General features: G+C 46.3%; 1 pseudogene across 1 annotated transcript; it reads right to left on the bottom strand.

Annotated features, from left to right (window-relative positions):
• Window positions 1–2844: 2844 nt before the first annotated feature.
• LOC147737080 (proteasome subunit alpha type-6 pseudogene) lies at window positions 2845–3771 on the bottom strand (annotated as a pseudogene). Its single transcript, XR_015309593.1, has one exon. The product of XR_015309593.1 is annotated as a proteasome subunit alpha type-6 pseudogene (transcript).
• Window positions 3772–11795: the final 8024 nt, after the last annotated feature.

The following is an 11795-nucleotide window of genomic DNA, read 5'->3' as shown; positions in this document are numbered from 1 at the left end:
CAGGTGTCTTCTTTGCCGCCATAGGTTTAAAAATGTAGTTATATTACAAAGAGGTTGTAGGTTAGTGACCTTTGATTTCAGTCGTTTCCCAATTTTTCCAAAATATGTTTAGAGCTTCTCATTGTTCAAAATATAGAAATTTCGGATATTTATTTCTTCCAATGCACTTCATTCGATGACTTCTCGTGCTCCGGTACAGAGGGCAGTGTCTGTCCTCTGCGCATGCTCAGCAGTTGATATAGGGCCCTGACTAGACTACTGCAATTCTCTTCTTACTGGCCTCCCCAAATCTCACCTGTCCCCACTTAAGTCTGTCTTCCATTCAGCAGCTCGTTTCATCTATGGGGCCAAAAGAAGCGATCACATCACACCGTTGCTATCCACCCTCCGCTGGCTTCCCTTCGAGGCTAGAGCTATCTACAAGACCGCTTGTATCACCCACAAAGCCTTGCACTCCTCCTCTCCCCGCTACCTGGTGAATAAACTGAAACTCTCTGGAGGCTCTAGACCTTCACGCAATGCAGAGAATCTACTGCTTGAACCTCCCACTTTCAAGAAGGAAAGAACAATGGCCCAATCCTTTTCAGGCAACGCAGTGAGAATCTGGAACTCGTTTCCGCCTGAGCTCCGGACCACCGCCTCCTCCCAGGCCTTCAAAAGGGACCTCAAAGTTCTCCTCCTCCAGAGACACCTCCAAAAGTAATTCACGTCCTCTTGCTATTCGGAGGAAGACTTCCCACTACTGATATTTACTACTTTCCATGTCCATGGGAGTGCCTTCCCAGTGTTTTCCTGTGGTGGGAGTGTCTGCCTTTTTGCAGTATTCTCCATGTACTTGTGTTCGGTGCCATTTTGTAACATGCACACAACACTTTGCCCTTGTAACACACGGTTGCTACCTCTCACATGTTTTTACCTTTGATACTTGCACGAGTGCCACCTTGCCTACGTAACGCCTGTTCTTGTGCCTAGCACTTATTGCAGTATCATACCTCAAATTATACTCTGTTTTCTCTTTTAACTGCACACTTGTCACTTTTCCTCTTGTGCACTTTTGACTACCTCATGTATTTTTTGTTGTTCACAATTTTTACTACCTCAAGTATTTTGTTTGCTCACAATTGTCACTATTACCTTTACTACCTCATGTATTCTTGGTTGCTCACAATTTTTACTACCTCAAGTATTTTGTTTGCTCACAATTGTCACTATTACCTTTACTACCTCATGTATTTATGGTTGCTCACAATTTTGACTACCTCAAGTATTTTGTTTGCTCACAATTGTCACTATTACCTTTACTACCTCATGTATTTATGGTTACTCACAATTTTTACTACCTCATGTTTTTGTTTGCTCACAATTGTCACTATTACCTTTACTACCTCATGTATTTTCGGTTGCTCACAATTTTTACTACCTCATGTTTTTGTTTGCTCACAATTGTCACTATTACCTTATGTAAGTAACGTATGTTTTAGTTATCTGCTCTTCTGTAATGTTTCTCATTATGCTTCATTTCTGTTCCTAATGTGAAGCGCTCTGACGCCTTCGGGTAAAGTCCGCGCTATATAAAAATGCATAAATAAATAAATAAATAAAATAAATAAATAAGGGCCCGAGGGCAGTGTCTGACCTCCGCGCATGCTCAGGTGGTTCATCCAACTGACCCTCAGTAACCCTCGCTCGGGTGCTACGCAGTGGGAACGAAATGACAGAACTCCGCGCATGCGCAATTGGTAATCACTAGCTAATGTTCAGCCGTGGTCATTCCTCCGCGCATGCGCAGGTGTTAATCAATATGCAAATCCAGGACAGTCTATCCTCAGCGCATGCGCATTTAATGCAACGCCTCTAACCCGCGCTGATAGGTTGTTTGGCACAGGCGCCATTGGCAGGTCACTGGGTGTCCAGGTGGGTCTGGGACAAGGTGTCTCAGTTTCTAGTTCCTCAGGGGGCCCCATGGCGGGTGTTTGAAGAGTGGATACTGTTAAACGGAATTTCAAAGCACCGGGCTTCTTGTTCGAGGTATAGTTGAGTGCATTCGGTCTTCTCATTTTTCTGCTCAATGTAACAAAATGTTTACAATATGAACTGATTCTAGTGTTATTTCTTACAGAAAGTCGTTATAAAAATAGCTCGATGTTTCCACAAAGCAAATGGTGCAAGCACATTAGTTGTGAAGTGTTCACAGCTCTGGGGCCCATTTCCTTTAAGTGCTTAACTCTACAAGATGCTTACACTGCATAGTTATCAACATTATTTAGATTCTAATGGGAGAACTGTGAAAAGTAGTACATTCTACCTGGTCTTTTCTCATTGGTGCATTGCCCCAACCCCGAGAAAGATGTGTGTTCGCGCCCTTGGATTCGTAAGCGCTGGACATGTGTATTGACCTGCCATTTGCACATTTGAGTCTAAATGACCAACCTGTGGCCTGCTGAGTTATGTGCCACCGTCTTTGTTTTATCAAAAATATATGTATTGCTTTAGCACGAAAATGCAAAAGGTGCACATGGAAAAGAGTTTGTTTTAAAAAGGTCGATATTGCTCATGCTAAATTAAACTAGCATTTGCAATGCAATAGGTCTCGTGTTTACCAGAGTTTTGTAAATGCGACACCTATTGCATTGCAAATGCCTGTTTGTAAAAACGCCCATGCAGCGCATTAACTTTAATGTTGGCCGGGCCCCTTTTCTCAGACGAGCCGTCTCCAAAGAAAGGGGTGGGTCGCCATTAAAGTGAAAGATCAGTATGGGGTGCTTTTACAAAACAATCATTTGCAATACAATAGGTCTCACATTTACAAGAGTTTGAGCTATTGACATTACAAATAACAATGCCTTTTATTTATTTATTTTTTATTTTTTTATTTTTTTTTCCAAAACCAGTTTATTTCTAGAGCGTAAAACAAAGTGTAGCAAGGGGCAGCAGGTAAGGGGCACAGAGAAAAGGAAAGGAAACTGGAGTCTAGTCCCGCTCAGCGAGAGCTACCAAGTGCACGTCGATCTCCGTTTCTGTGAGGATCCTGAATTTGGGGTTTTCCACGGTTACCACGCCCACCTCCAGCTCTGAGGGCTTGAAGTCGATGGACAGCACTGTGGACAAGCAGGTGATTGCAGTCTCCACGGTCTGCTCGAAGCTCCAGTCGTATTTCTTCTTCACTTTCTTCTCCAAGAAGCTGGTGGCCTCGGTTTGTTTTACGCCGGTGGCAGTGGCTTTGAAACCACAGTAGTATCCGGCGGGGTCACACTTGTACACCTGGGCCCCGTGCTCCTCGTCCACTCCTATGAGAATCATACAGCAGCCGAGAGGCCTCATCTCCGCGTTCTGCGTGTACACCTGCGAGATGTCGGCCATCCTCTTGCACAGCATGTCCACTGGGATCTCATAGCCGTATTTGTACTTCCAGTTGGCGGCTTCGTAGCGCGCTCTCTGCACCTGCGAGCGACTGTCGGCTGTCATCCCCGTCATCACACAGCCGATGTTCTCCGTGATGCGGAAGAGGTGGCTGACCGTGCTGTAATCCAGCAACTTGTCCGGCACCTTCTTCTGTGTGACCAGCACCGCACAGTCCTTGCCCCGCACAGCTACGGACGTCAGGCCGCCCTGATTAATAGCCTTGAAGGCATACTCCACTTGGTAGAGCCGGCCCTCCGGGCTGAAGATGGTGATGTGCCGGTCAAAGCCGGCGCTGGAGCCGCGGGACATGATGCAGCGATTACAGGAGCGGGGACTGCTTAAGAAGACAGCCGGAAGCACAACAAGACTCTTCCGGGGCCAAGTGGAGCCATCGACACAGGAGAAGGACCAGCGCCTTTTATTTTTGATTCGTTTTTAAAACATAAATAAAAGGCATTGTCATTTACAATACCAATAGCTTAAACTCGTGTAATTGCTAGACCTATTGCATTACAAATGCTTGTATATAGATTGGTAAACAGAAACAGGCTGTCTTTTACTCAATGCAAACATGGAATGGGGGACAGATGTATTGATACAATAACAGTCACACACATCAACACAGCTCCCATTAACGTCACAGCTACACCTGGCAATATTTGGAATAGCGGTATTTCATTTCTTTCTTTTACCAATCAAGTGGCATAACGTATGCAAAATGAAGCCGCATCCACTGTAGTTAAATGAAGTAAGCCATCCCTTTCCTCGGGGCAGGAAAACAATGCAGCAAAAGAGAAATGCACACATGCTGCTGCTGTTAATCTGCTGCTCGCGGGTGTCTCCGCTCCAGATACAAGCTTTCTAGGACCAGTTTCTGGCATTTCAGCCGTCTTCAGCCAGGCTTGCTCGAATCCAGTGGCAAAGTGAGCAAGGGACTCACGTCCGAGCATACCCTGCCAACTTATGGCGAACAAAGCGGTACAAAAGGGGGTGGTGATGGACCGCTTTGTTCAGCTGAAATGCGAGAAACCGGTCCTAGGAAGCTTGTTTACAGTCCAGGGAAGGCATGGCTTGGCATTTCGGGCTGGACTGTTCCCAGAAGGCACAGGGTCAGACTGATTTACATTTGGCCATGTCTGAACTGGGGTGGCAGAGTGTGCTAAAGAACAGTGATGGATTAAATCCAGATCTGTTGACTGGGTGTGACTGTTTGATTGGTTCAGATGCTCCGTCTATCACCACCCCCTTTTGTACCCATTTGAAACCAGGCCTTTTTTGCCTTTATTACGCCACTCCCTTCATGGTGACATCACTCTTTTCGCATGTGCTTCCAGGGCGAGCAATATTCCTCGCCCCGGCCAGCACATGCGCAGGAGGTCTCTGACCTGCTGTGCCCTCGTCATCGTCCGTCCCTTGACAAAAAAAAAACCAAAACAGTCAGAGTCAGACTGCCTGAATTTAATTTGTGACACACGGGGCAGTGAGCAGTTCATCGATTTGACGCTGCTGCATTGCGTGCGTGTGGTTCGTGTCTCTCTTGTCTTCCTCCCCGTCCCGACTCCCGAGGCTAGTGGGGCAACGCCCCATTCACCCCTATGTACCAACCGCCACTGCTTATACCACGTGCAATTCATCCTCTCCAAAGCCAAGCCTCAAGAATTCCTGGGTGTGAAGGGTGGCTGATCCTAATTGGGTGCTTGATAGTTTTCCAGAAACTCATGTTCTTGATTGTTCATGTTTGTCAGTAGTTAATTAAACACGCCCAGGGGTTTTATCTCTTCAGTTGACCGAAGCTCCAATAAAAGTTTCTTTGTCATTGCAAAAAAATATGAATGGCGAACGAGCCTCTGTCTGTCAAAGAATGGAAGGGCTGGGGAACTGTCATTCATCTCACTGCTAAGCAGAGCCATGTCATTCTTCATCCTCCGTCAGGCCTCTGATTTTGACCAACATCGCTTAGAACACTGGGACTTTAGAGCCCATCCTTTTAATGAGAAAAACAAAACTACAAGTCCCATAAGCAATAGTGGTGGAAGGTGTCACGCATGACCTGGGACAACTTCCGATTCAGCACATCCAATTCCATTTTTTAAGAATTTGACACAATATTGAATTTATAACCTTTGTTTTTTATGGTCATGAGTCACCAGGATACTAAAAACGTGTCTTTTATTTTCAAGGTCAATCAAGTAATGGTCATCAGCTTGAAAGCTCAGTTAATTCTTCAGTATTTGTCCTTGATCTCCATGTGTGGCTGGTTTGTGTCTGCCCCCTGCATCGTTCCCGATAAGTCACACAGGTAAGGACCTTGTAGCAGCAACATGATACCCCCATACTCGTCTGTAAGAAGTGCGCTCCGAGGCAGGTATCCGATAATTTTTGTGAAACAAGCAAGCACCAATATCTGCTTTGTACATTTGTTAAAATAAAACACAATCAAGTCAATTCAAAATATACTTTATTCAGCATAAACTAATACCATAAAAGTACAGTGTTAAAAAACAATATCTCATACATTATAAAAATCATACTAAAAACCTGTTTAACATCAATACATAAAATATAAATGATTCGTCACGGGGATCATCTTATAGAAATGACAAGGAGGTACCCTGTTAAAAATGTTTCATCCATAGTATAGTGCAAATCAGAGCAAATATTGAACAAACAGGACCATTATTCCTCCCCTCTACTGGTTCTGAGTTTCATCGCTAATCTTAGAAAATGTACTACACAGAAAAGCGTTAAAGGTTCTACTGACAATTTCAGAAACAGTAGGGGCACTTTAGCTTGTTTGAACTTGGCCTTCCTTAAAATACCTTTTAAAAATAGTTGCCTAGGGTAAGCGTAAAATGGGCATAGTAGGACCAAATGGAGCGTATCCTGTGGAGACCGTTGGTCGCAGCCACAGGAGCCCTTACTCTCCAAATGCTGTGTATACCCTGCTGGAACCGCCAAAGTATGGTGTAACAAATCTAGCCTGAAACGGGTCATGAGAAATCTGTCTTGAGGATTGTAAATAAGACACAAATAATGTTCCATGCCCAGGCACGACTTTGTTAACTGATGAGTTCCTACTGATGGCTTAGTCAGCTCTCTTGCTTCCCTATTTGACTTGGCTCTGTTTAAACATTCTGACTGAATACAGCCCTTATCCTTAGATAGCAATTTGGTCGGGTGGGTATGTATGTATAGGCATTTATATAGCGCACTACTTACCCGGAGGGTCCCAAGGCGCTTCGACCGCTGCGAAACCCTTCCTGGCTTCCCTGAGAGATGGTCCCTTAGTGGGTATCTCCAGGGTGAGACCAGGCATCCCCGGCGGTCTGGTGGGGCCGTTAGTGAAGATGAGGCAAGCTAATGCCCAGAGTTGCCGAGTGTGATCGCTGATCAGAGTGGGCACCGAGGCGAGAGAATTATCGAGTCCGCTGACCCTGGTCCAGAAACCTGCCGCGCTGGGAATCGAACCCTGGTCCCGGGCCGTCCTCTGCTCTCGGGTCTGCCGCCTCTAACCAGTGAGCCACACTATTCACTATATTCAACACAACCCATGGCTAACAGGGTTTCCTTGATGTGTCTACTCCAAGGAATATTGTAACCCGGTGCCCGTGCAATGCAGTCTGATATTATTTGTTGACTTAACGCCGCCTCTGGGTTTGTCCATACCTTAATCCAGCATGCGAGGGGCTTCCATTGCAGCCTATCGCACAGATGGGTTATACCCAGATCCTCATGAACCACGTAGGAGGATGTGCTTTGTGGGACTTTCAGTACCCACCTCAAATATTTGTTTTCTTCTGTTTGTAACTTAAGCGGGTCTATAAAGCCTCAGACCTCACTCCCATATAAAACTTTGGCACAGCTTACAGAACTGAAGAAGTTCAGGATTTGTTCCGGAGCCCATCGGCCTCGTCTCTTTGCAAAATTCATAGTTACCCCTGTTGAGTTAATTAGTTTATTGCATTTCTCCTCCACAAGGGCTTTAAAACTATGGCGACTGTCGAACATGATCCCCAGATATGAAAATGACTTGACCTTTTCCAGTCCCTGTGTGCTTATTGTATACTTAGTTTTGTTGTATGGTCCTTCCCTACCTCCATAACATATGATTTGGTGAGGTTCGGAGACAAATCTAAGCTATCCATAAAATGGACAAAGCCATCTATGAGGCGCTGCAGTCCACGCGCAGTGCGGGACAAGACTACTGCGTCATCTGCATACAGTAACACCGATATCCCTCTCCTACCTATCTGCGGGCAGTCCACCCCTAGAGCTACCAGCGCCTGGGTCAAACCATTTATATATATGTAAAGAGGAAGGGGGACAAAATACATCCCTGCCTCACTCCCCTTGAGCATGGGACGTGGTCTGTGACATTTCCCTCCTTATCATATCTGACCTGGGCAGAAGTATTCTGATGCAATGTCCGTAAAATATTTACCAGACCAGGGTCAACTCCCAAGGCCCCCAATAGTCCCCACAATTTCTTCCGATTTACCCGATCAAATGCTGCGGTGAGGTCCATGAAAGCCATGTACACCGTCCCCTCACTGGCTACGGTGTACTTGGCTGCCAGGACATATAAATTAAGGCATTGATCTGTGGTGGAGCGGCCGTACCTAAACCCATACTGGGTATCCGTAATGATCTCATGTTCCTCCGCCCAATCAATCAATCGCTTAAGAATGGCCCTACCTAGCACTTTCACGGTAACATCAATTAATGAAATAGGACTGTAGCATTGAGGGCTATTTCTGTCCTCTTCTTTAAATATGGGGACTATTGTGGCCGTAGACCAGGATATTGGCATCATTGTTTGCGCTGCAGTATTTATTACTCTGGTGAGTATGGGCACCCAGAGTTCTTTCTGGCTTAAGAGGAGATCTGGTGGAATCCCAACAGGTACTGGTGCCTTGTTACGGGTTAGCCCCTCAATCCCGCCTTTATTTCTCCCAAGGAAAAGGTAATCTGGGGTGGGTTCACACTTTCCAGTTCTCAATGCTACCATGGTTATACAGGCCCTTGTAATGCTCAAGCCAGGTTTCTGGGAGGGTGTGGCAGGCAGGCTTGGGTTTATTTGAATCCTGAAAGCACGGTTCATTAACAACTCTCCAAAAAGCTGTCGAGTCCTGTGTCTCGGCCGCTTCTCTCAAGTTTTCCCATGCCTGGTTCTGCAATACGGTTCTGCAGCATCTTAGTGTTTTATTGTACCTAGCCCTGCAGCTTGATACCTTCCCTCTGTCCCTTGGTACGCATTTCAGAGCCGATTTCAGATCCCTCAAGGCGAGGGTGCAGTCATGATCGAACCACCTTGGTGCTCTGTGTTCCTTGTTGACCTTCCTGCCCCTAAGTAAGCCATCTATTTCTTTGGCTGCTCCCTCAGATGCCTTGTTCAGGTCTGCCCCCTCAACCTCCAAGTCCAAACACTTCCAAACATTGGACTCGGCCTGTGTCAGTAAGATTCTGTAAAATGCCTCACTGTCCGTGTTGACCCACCTTAGTCTCCTACCTTGGATCACTGCACCCCTTGCCACAGGAGACGTATTGACGTATTGACGCATTGAAGCAAGGAGGAGGGGCCGCGGGTGCCGCGAATCGCAGGAGACACGCAAAGTGTGTATCGGCCGAAAACGGCTCAAAATCGGCCAAAAATCGACCCGAAATCGGCCAAAAATCGGCCGAAAACTGAACCGCGGCAGCCCAAGAAGCCCTGGGATCAGCCCTGGGACCAACCGCAACCGGGCTGAGGGCGAGCATTTACTGACTGCCAAAGCCTGATACAACAGACTGCTGACTGTTTTTGGCAGAAGTGAGTCCTCCAGGGTGCTGGAAACAGTGGAGAAACGTCGCGCTTCCAAACAGAAGCATCTTTGGAGCATTGCCAAGGCAGAGCTGAAGCAATCGGAGGAGGAGGTGTCACACGCCATCACTGTTACAGGCTGCACCCGCCTTTGCCGGTCTGTTTGTCCAGCTTGACCCGCTCCCCGCCTGCAGCTACTCACCGCTGCCCACTTCTTGCAGCCTGCAACCTGCCTGGCATTCCTTCCCTGCCATTACACGTCCACTGTCTTCCGGATTGGACCGGACCTGACTGGATTGGACTGGACAGTACGGTGTTGCAGTGCAGGTGGTCAGCAGTGCCGGCGGTGGAGGCTAACTCCGGGAGCCTCGGAGGTGAGGTGAGAGCTGCGTGGGGGGCTTGTGTCCTGCGGCACGGGTGCGCACCTAGCGTGCCTTGTTAATTTCCAAGGAGGTAAGGCCAGGACTTGTGGAGTGCCAGGATTTGGGCGCTATAAGTGGGAGAGCGCAGGAAAAAGAGCGTGCTCTCCCTACTGGAGGACACAAAGTGTAGAGCCCGGGAGCACTCACGTGGGCGCCCACATCTAGGTTGGGTTTAGCCTGTGGAGACCCAGTGTGCCCTGCTCCTGCTCAGCTTCTGCCGCTGCTTTTTTTTTGTTGCATTTTACGCCTGAGCTCTTGGACTCTTGCCCAGTGCCCACTGCAATATACCATCATATACTGTTATATACTGCCGAGGATTGACGTCCTCATTACCCTGCCTCAGACGCATATAATCACTTGCCACCCAACCACTTACCACCCAGAGGAGGAGGAATCTGGGAAAGGGTGGCGGCGAAGGCAGTAACAGAAATAAATTAAATAAACTAGAAAATAAAATCACTGACTCTCTCGTGGTCAGACTAGTAAATTAAAAACAGTTACTAGTATGGGCAAACCAACCAGCGCAGGAAATGGTACAGGTTCTAGATCAAAGCCATCGACAAGGGGGCAAGTGCGGTTGGAATCTACCGCCACAGTGCAATCATCAACCTCAAACCCACATTTAACAAATCAAACAATCAGCAAATACTTTATGCCATCAACGCCAACCCTAACAATGCCAACACCAACAACTCCAAAGGTAGTGCCAGCAATGCCTGCCCAAAATCAACTAGGAAAATGTTTGTCATACAGCAGGGCATTAGTACACTCAACACCACAAACTGCTAATGTCCCGAATTGCGGAACAGGAAGTTCAGATAGTGAGACACGGTTACCCTATGGGATTAGCGGTGGAATGGAGAAAGACGGGTTAGAGCAGGGGAGCTCAGAAGTTTTTGAAGCAGCCACACGGCCCGAGTGTTCGGGCACGCAGGAGAAAAGGCTTAAAGACATTTCTTTGCTTGGGGAGAAAGAGCAAGATATAAAGGGGCAAGTACAGCAAGAAATATTGGAAATCTCATCAGTTTTAGAGCACATGGAAGTGCCTAGAGGGCCACAAGATGAATCAAGTCAGGGAAAATCGGACGTCTTGGAAATATCGTCAACATTGGAGCAAACAAATAGACCCAGTCAACAAATGTGCGCAGAGGCAAAAACAAATCTACAGGCCGGGGGCAGGGAAAACCAGTATAATTTGTCACAGTCCTCGGCCCTGATATGGAGTTCATCATTAATTCAAAGCTTTGTTCTGGACCAAAATTCAATCTTGCTGCAGGAGGAACAGAAAGAGAATAGTATTTCAGGAAATCAGAATTTGCTCCACTCTACCACTGAAACAAAATGCACACCCCACAATGGATGTTTTAACCAAAATTCTCTGCTATCAATAAATTCTACATTAGCAACAACCATCAACGCACTTACATGGCAAACGCAAAAATTGGAAACTCAAATGGAAACTATACAGGCTCTTGCAATAGCCATGATTAACATTGAAACTAAAATCAACATCTTAGACGAAAAAATGGAGTTGTTGAGGCTGCAACCACCTGTAAGGTGCTCATGCCTTCCAATTGTAGACAAACTTAGCACTCTGCCTGAAGTGCTAACATCCATCATTATAGAACTAAAACAAAGACAAGAGGGAACTTTAGTTCAGAGCTTACAAAGAATAGTTGAAGGATCTGCAAAAGATGGCACACTAAATGGCACGAATAGTCTGGTAGGCGTAACAATCCCCCCTAATGAACTACAAACTGAAATTGGAGTGAGTACTGTAAACAATCCAGAGGGGAAAACAGGCTTAGCAGAAATTAATTCGACACTGTTGAATATACAAGTCAGTAAACCAATTTTGTGCTCGAAGATATCTCCACTAGCTTTGCAGTCGGCTCCTGTTTCCCGACAAAGCACAACATCTTTTGAGGAATCTATAATCAATGAGAACATACATGGCAATAACAGTGGGGCCACAAAATTAGAGCATACCACAGAATCGAGTAAAAACCTTTCGAGAAGGGCGAAGAAACGTTTGAAAAAACAGGCCAAAAACTTAAAACAACAAAGAAAGGCACTAGACTTACAACTGGGCGCCAGAAAATTCATTGATGCACGACCCAAAAAAACACCCGAAATACAAGCGCCAACACAAAAGAACCTGGAACCACAGA

This window comes from Lissotriton vulgaris, chromosome 1_1 (genome assembly GCF_964263255.1).
Source record: "Lissotriton vulgaris chromosome 1_1, aLisVul1.2, whole genome shotgun sequence".
NCBI classification, from domain to species: Eukaryota; Metazoa; Chordata; class Amphibia; order Caudata; family Salamandridae; genus Lissotriton; species Lissotriton vulgaris.
The sequence above is the reverse complement of the archived record's forward strand: the minus strand, read 5'-3'. Positions and strand labels throughout refer to the sequence as shown.